The sequence below is a fragment of the Lathyrus oleraceus genome, chromosome 1, assembly GCF_024323335.1.
Source record: "Lathyrus oleraceus cultivar Zhongwan6 chromosome 1, CAAS_Psat_ZW6_1.0, whole genome shotgun sequence".
Taxonomy (NCBI): Eukaryota; Viridiplantae; Streptophyta; class Magnoliopsida; order Fabales; family Fabaceae; genus Lathyrus; species Lathyrus oleraceus.
Genome location: NC_066579.1, coordinates 221056669 through 221064432, shown reverse-complemented (window position 1 = coordinate 221064432; position 7764 = coordinate 221056669).

Here is a 7764-nt window from a genome sequence, read left to right as displayed (position 1 = left end):
ACAATTTGTGTCACACCATTGATGTGCAACTTCATGATTTTCTTTACCATGCCTCGTGACCTCAAATTGGATTGAATTTTTTCATGAATGTACTTGAGTATGTCTAGTTTACATGTGATTTTTCTTGGGATTGTTTGTGGCATTTCCTATTTGTTTGAGATTTTTCTCCCCTGTTTGGTCTTATGTTTGTTTTTTGTGACACATGTTCCCATTTCATTTGTGAAATCCTCATACTTTATTAGATGGTCATGAAATTTGATATGTGAATAGTAGACATCTTAAGCTTTTCCATGGTTTTGATCCCATTCATTTCTCATATGCTATCACTGATTTATGATTTTTTTCAAGTGGATGCATGTTTGGTTGACTTCTTTGAGCATGTTTAAAATTGCCTTGCCTTTCTGATTTTCATTTCCCTACTTCCCATGATCCAATTGAGCTGAAATTTGACATGCTTACCATGTTATGGATTATGTTTGACCATGATTTATTTGATGATTTTTGGAATTGTTTATGACTGGTTTTGAGTTATGTCTTGCTGTTGACTTCTTTGAGCTTTCATTTGCCATGCTTTGACCTAATTTGCTTATAAAATGATGATGATGATTGATATGAATGTGAACCCAATTGAGTTTGTTTCTTGATTGTTTGAATATGATTTTGATTGGATTTCATTTGCTGTTTTGACTTTCTTATCCCCTTTTGACCCTAGGCTTGTCCTAGTGGTCCTGTTACTCACATTTGAGTTCATGTTTTCAGGTTAACCAACAAATACTCAATGAGACCAATTCAAATTGATTGAGTTTGCTTGTTTATCATGACTAATCCATTTGTTTTGTAGGTTGCTTGGCTCACATGCCTTAAGCTTTGTGCATTGCACGTTTAGCCTGCTTGTGTTGACTGTTAACTTTTGTTTCATTCTGATTTAACTTTGTGTCTGGTATACTAACTGTGCTTGACTGATTTCAGGTACCTTAGTTGCTTTCAGTTCCTTGTGAACTTTGCTTTGCTTTGCTTAATAGCAATTTGCATTGAGGTATATTTTCTTATCTTCATGTAGTCTGGAAGACCTGGCCTGTTACTTGGCCAGGCAACTGTCTGAAGTCCTCCTTAAGAGGCAATGTTTGTGATTGTTTAAAATTGTCCCTGTACATATTCAAAGACCTCCTAAGTGAAGAGGCAATTGGCAGAACCCAAGGGATATGCGACCTATCCCCTGCTATTCTGTGTGTCATCTGCTTTGCTCACACCACTGTGTCGATGCATTGCAAATACAAACCCAAGATCTTGTACAATTGTACAGTTGAGTCAGTATCAAATGTGTAGAAGGGTTCCTACCTTCTGAACCCACACATTCTTGTCTTAAGCTCTCCCAGGCCAGGGATAAGAGCTGTGAAGTCTCATCTTCACTCACCATTCATCTGCTTCACCTTAGCCCCTCAATGGCAAGGTTAAGAGCTAACACTACCCAGTTGTCGCAACCTGAAAAATACAGTGCGCGAAAAAACAATCGGCGAAAGAAAATGACAGAAGAGTCGCCACCGTGCGTTATTCATCCCAAAGGAGGAAAGGAAACGCTCGAAGTAAACCTGAAAAAAGGAAAGGACAAGACGGGGTCTCGCAACCAAATCTTGGGTTCGGGAGTCGGTTATGCGAATGGAAGGTATTAACACCCCTACGCATCCGTAGTACTCTACGGGATCCACTTTTGTAGTTCTTGTCTAAAGGGTGTGGGTTTACCTAACGTGTTTATTTACTAAAAAGGTTAAGAGAAATGACTCGCGCGGATGTCGCATCCACTGCATACGTATCTCATCTGAATATGAGAATCAGAGTCTTCGTAGCTCGGCTGACCTATGAGTTGGGGGGATGTGTGCTCGCTAAGACATCGCGTCTTATGCCTACGTATCTCATCTGGAATGAGAATCAGAGCAAGCCGTAGTTCGGCTAACTACGGGGTTATGGATTGGGTTTTGGACAAACAACGTTACTACGCAATCTACCGGATGCTCGACCTTTGGAGACTTACTCGCCTGTAGTAGAAGGAGTAAACGTGTTGCTTTGGGTTTTAGGGTTTGGGATGCTCGAGGGCAAAAAGGCAGTCCTTGACGAAGGAACCGCGCTACCTGCAGGGATATGAATACAAAACACAAAACATGTATCTCAAAGTAAAATGCCACCAAGGGGCTCAAACATTGCCTCCTATCGAGGTCTTCCACCTAAGAAAGCGATAAAGTATGAGAAAGGGAAAAAATTACCACACGGATAAAGATCCGAAGCTATAGCAGTTAAAGGAATGGGAAACCCAGGGATCCTTCCAAGCTAAACACCATCAAAGAAAGTGAGTCAGTACAGGTAATCGGAATGAAACCTCTAGGGGTATCCCACAAATAAAGTGGGAAACCACGCAAGTTATCCCTGCAAAAGTCATGTGCCTTCACAAAAACTCAACAAAAGGGTTAGTGAAACAAAATAGGGTAACCAAGAGTTGCCCTCAAATCAAAATGTAACCACATGAATCATGCCCTTTCAATTCACAAAAAGCAATAAAGGGTAGGAGCCCTAAACCTCTTGTCAAACACATGCATCAAAAGGGTATCAAATTCACCCATAATACCTCATATATTTAGAGCATTCAAATTAAAGGCATAAAGATGATGGATATAGGGCAAACCTGATTGGAGAAGAAAAATCAAATGGCAGGGTTTGCTTGAGCTGAAAGTCTGTGAGTCAGAATGAACCTTTCAGAGTTGCCTGGAGGTTGCTGCAGAGTAGTTCCTAGGTTTCCTTCTCTCACTATCTTTTTCCTCGTGGTTTTGTTCTAAGGAAACCTCTGAGTACTTTTGCTTCTCTCCCTTTTTCTCAAGTGAATCTCCCAGTGTAACTCCAAGTGTAACTCCTCTACTGAAACCTCAGTATTTATAGACTGATTTTCGTGGGTAATGGGCTCAAATGAGGGAGACCCAAGTCCAAAATAATTTGTTATATTTTATTTATTTATTTATTTTATTTAATTAATTAATTAATTAATTAATTAATTAATTAATTAATTAATTAAATATTTTTTTTCGTTTTTTTATTTTTTATTTTTTTTTATTTTTTATTTTTTTTTTCTTTTAGAAAAAATGAAGGGTAAATTTTGGGGTATTACAGCTGCCCCTATTCAATCAACTGGAGACCCGGAAAGAAGATGACAGCTGCTTTCATGCTTTCGAGGTATCAAGGGATTGAATACAATAAAAGCCCAAAAATTTGCACTGAAGTGAAGTGAAGTCACAATGCCTGTCAGAATCGGCAAAGAGGTGGTCTTGAAAGAAGAATCCGTCTGGTACGGTGAGAGTCAGTCTGAATATCGAAAAAGAATTATAAACTGGATACCAAAATAAATGGTAACACAGAAATAACCATGGCCTGAATGCCGCTCATCAGTCTGAATACTGGAAAGGATTTCGATCTGAACATCGGAAAATTGGCCTGAATGCCACAAGTCGCATCGACCTAAACGTCGGAAACTTCTTCGATCTGAACATCGGAAAGACTTGGCCTGAATGCCACAAGTCGCATCGACCTGAACGTCGGAAACTTCTTCGATCTGAACATCGGAAAGACTTGGCCTGAATGCCACAAGTCGCATCGACCTGAACGTCGGAAACTTCTTCGATCTAAATATCGGAAAATTGGCCTGAATGCCACTTCGGTCTGGATACCGGAAAACTGGCCTGAATGCCACTTCGGTCTGGATACCGGAAAACTGGCCTGAATGCCACTTCGGTCTGAATATCGGAAAATTGGCCTGAATGCCACTTCGATCTGAATACCGGAAAACTGGCCTGAATGCCACAAGTTGCATCGACCTGAACGTCGGAAACTTCTTCAATCTGAACATCGGAAAATTGGCCTGAATGCCACTTCGATCTGAATATCGGAAAATTGGCCTGAATGCCATAAGTTGCATCGACCTGAACGTCGAAAACTTCTTCGATCTGAACATCGGAAAACTTCATGCCTGTCAGCATTGGCAGAAATAGGGAATGATAATAGAGGCGGCGCATGGGCCAATGACACTTGCTAGGGATAACAAAGGTAAGTCATGAACAATCTTCAGTCTGAGTACTGGAAACAACTTCTAGCTTATCACTTGGGATACCGAGAATGTTTGATGCTTACATGCGTATGTTTGAATTTTTCAATGGCGTAATGCTCCATGAAAATGGAAATGCTACGCGATTTGGAAGGATGCAATGCAATATGATTCTACATGCAGGGATGCGAAATGCTGGGTAGAATGCCAAGCCGAGGCAAGGGGATCTGCTGGGGAAATGATTACCATCCTCTGGGCTCTGGCCAGGCTGCTGGAGATACACAGCGCAAAGAACTCTGTGGGGAGATGACTAGCCATGCGGTGTTCTGGCCATACCGAGACTCTGATCGGGGAAAGAATGGCATTGGAAGCCTGCTGCTGAGGAAAGCTACAATGGTTCTGGCAACCACGATTTGCGAGAGATGACTCAGCAGGGGGAGCAAACACTGATACGGTACCGAGGTTCTGCTTCAAGGAAAGAAACCATGGATCTGGCATTGGGATTATCGATCTGGCATCGAACTCTAAGGAGCAGCCACTTCTGCTGGGAAGATACAGTCTGGCACTGTCAACTCCGCCGGGGATATATAGACTGGTACTGTCAACTCTACTGGGGAGTGTATGTCCTGAAACAACCGCTTGGGGAAGTACGGTGGTGAGAAACTGCTGCGGATTGAAGAATCCAACGCTCTGATCAGCTCTGCAGGGATAAGACACCAGATTCGTTTGTTGGCGACTTCACTGGGGAAGATATTCACGATCGTCCGCAGGGGATTTTAAGGAAATGCCCCGAGGGTATCTGTTCTGAATAGACGATCCAAAGCACTTAAAATTTACAGCAATATTAAATGTTTATTAAGCCTGTACCTGTAAAGCCCTTATGTGTCATGATGCAATGTTTATCAAAAATTCGGACGTCATTTTTGCAAACAAAACAGTAAAATGAAAATGAAAACAGAGATATACTGAATAACATGATTTTATTGATTGAATGGCCTCTGAATAGGCATTTACATCAGGAAGCAATCCCTGGAAAGAGGTAATCGCACAAAAGATAAAAACAGAAATTAATCTAATGGCAATGTGAAATGGATTTCTATTGGGTTCCAATTCTGCTATGACTTGCTCGTCTTCAAGATCCTCCAGATAATCAGCCTTCTGAAAGAGTGATTGGACTGTTTCCTATCCTTCAAAAATTTCCAGTCATTGGCACGAGATGAGATTCAGAACTACTCAGAACGCAGTCATTCGCTTAATCCCTAACTTTTGCCTGGATCGCCCTTTTCGGGTTTTCAATCCACCGGGATACCCATTTTTGCCTAAGTTGCCTTTTCAGGTTTTCAACTTACCGGGTGTACAATCTTTTTTATCTTTTTGTCCCTAATTTTTGCCCGAACCTTTTCATTTTCTTGGTTCGCCGGGATGCCCATTTTTGCCTGGACTACTCTTTTTACTGTCCAGCGGGTCTATTTTATGCGAAGTATTTTTTAACTGCGTCTGAGTTCACAGGGGAAGTGAAGTTTTCACCATCCATAGCTGCAAGCATTAAAGCCCCACCATCAAAAACCTTGGTGACGATATACGGTCCATCATAGTTAGGAGTCCACTTGCCCCTGTGATCTGTCTGAGGAGGAAGGATCCTTTTCAACACTAAATCTCCGACTTGGAAACAACGAGGACGCACTTTCTGATCAAAGGCTCTCTTCAGCCGACTTTGATACAACTGCCCATGACAAATGGCTGCCATTCGCTTCTCTTCGATGAGACTCAACTCATTGAACCTTGTCCAAATCCATTCAGCTTCGTCTAGCTTGATATCCAACAAGACTCTTAGAGAAGGGATCTCCACTTCAACAGGTAGGACTGCTTCCATACCATACACAAGGGAGTAGGGGGTTGCCCCAGTCGATGTACGTACTGAAGTACGGTACCCATGCAAGGCGAAAGGTAGCATCTCATGCCAATCTCTATACGTGACGACCATCTTCTGCACAATCTTCTTTATGTTCTTATTTGCCGCCTCAACAGCGCCGTTCATCTTAGGGCGGTAAGGGGAAGAGTTGTGATGCTGAATGTTGAAGTTCTGACACAACTCCTTCATCATTTTGTTGTTGAGATTAGAACCATTATCAGTAATGATTCTTTCGGGAATCCCATAGCGACAAATGATTTCTTTCTTGATGAAACGGGCAACCACATGTCTGGTGACATTCGCGAACGACGCTGCCTCGACCCACTTGGTGAAATAGTCGATGGCAACAAGGATGAAGCGATGCCCATTGGAAGCAGTCGGCTCAATCTTTCCAATCATGTCAATGCCCTACATGGCAAACGGCCACGGCGAAGACATCACATTCAGAGGATTCGGCGGTACATGCACCTTATCAGCATAAATCTGGCATTTATGACACTTCCGAGCATACTTGAAACAATCTGATTCCATGGTCATCCAATAATAACCCGCTCTCAACAATTTCTTAGCCATTGCATGTCCACCGGCATGAGTACCGAAGGAACCTACATGAACTTCCTGCATTAACATGTCCGCCTCGTGTCTGTCCACGCATCTGAGCAAAACCATGTTGAAGCTCCTCTTATACAGCACATCGTCTTTGTTTAAGAAGAAACTGCCTGCCAATCTTCTCAAAGTCTTTCTGTCATTGTTGGATGCCCCTGCAGGGTACTCTTGATTCTTCAGAAAGCACTTGATATCGTGATACCAAGGCTTGTCATCGACTACCAGTTCAACAGCAAACACATACGCGGCCCTGTCAAGGCGCATCACATCGATCCTGGGAGCATGGTTCCAACGAATTACCTTGACCATGGAGGATAGAGTAGCAAGTGCGTCTGCCATCTGGTTCTCATCACGAGGTATATGATACAATTTTACCGTTGTGAAGAAAGTCAAAAGTCTTCTCGTGTAATCTCTGTAGGGGACCAGAGTGGGCTGGAGAGTATTCCAATCACCATTCACTTGATTGATCACCAGAGCTGAATCTCCGAAGATGTCCAAAGTCTTGATTCTCAAATCAATGGCTTGCTCAATACCCAAGATACAGGCCTCGTACTCAGCTTCATTATTTGTGCACTCAAAAGTCAAACGAGCGGTGACAGGCATGTGGGCACCCTTCGGAGTAGTAATGACAGCGCCAATTCCACTACCTCTAGCATTGACATCCCCATCAAACAACAAAGTCCACTTTTCGTTTGGATCAGGTCCCTGCTCAACAACTGGCTCTTCACAGTCTTTCATCTTGAGGAACATGATGTCTTCATCAGGGAATTCAAACTTCATTGGCTCATAATCATCAATCGGTTGCTCGGCAAGGTAGTCTGACAGAATACTCCCTTTGATGGCCTTCTGTGACGTGTACTGAATATCATACTCTGTTAAAATCATTTGCCAACGAGCGACCCTTCCGGTGAGAGTTGGCTTCTCGAATATGTATTTCACTGGATCCATCTTAGAAATCAACAAGGTAGTATGGTTCAACATATACTGCCTCAGTCGGCGAGCAGCCCAGGCCAAAGCACAGCAAGTTTTCTCAGGCTGCGAATATTTGATTTCACAGTCGGTAAACTTTTTGCTAAGGTAGTATATGGCATGCTCTTTTCGACCAGACTCGTCATGCTGTCCCAATACACACCCCATCGAGTTCTCGGTCACTGATAGGTACATT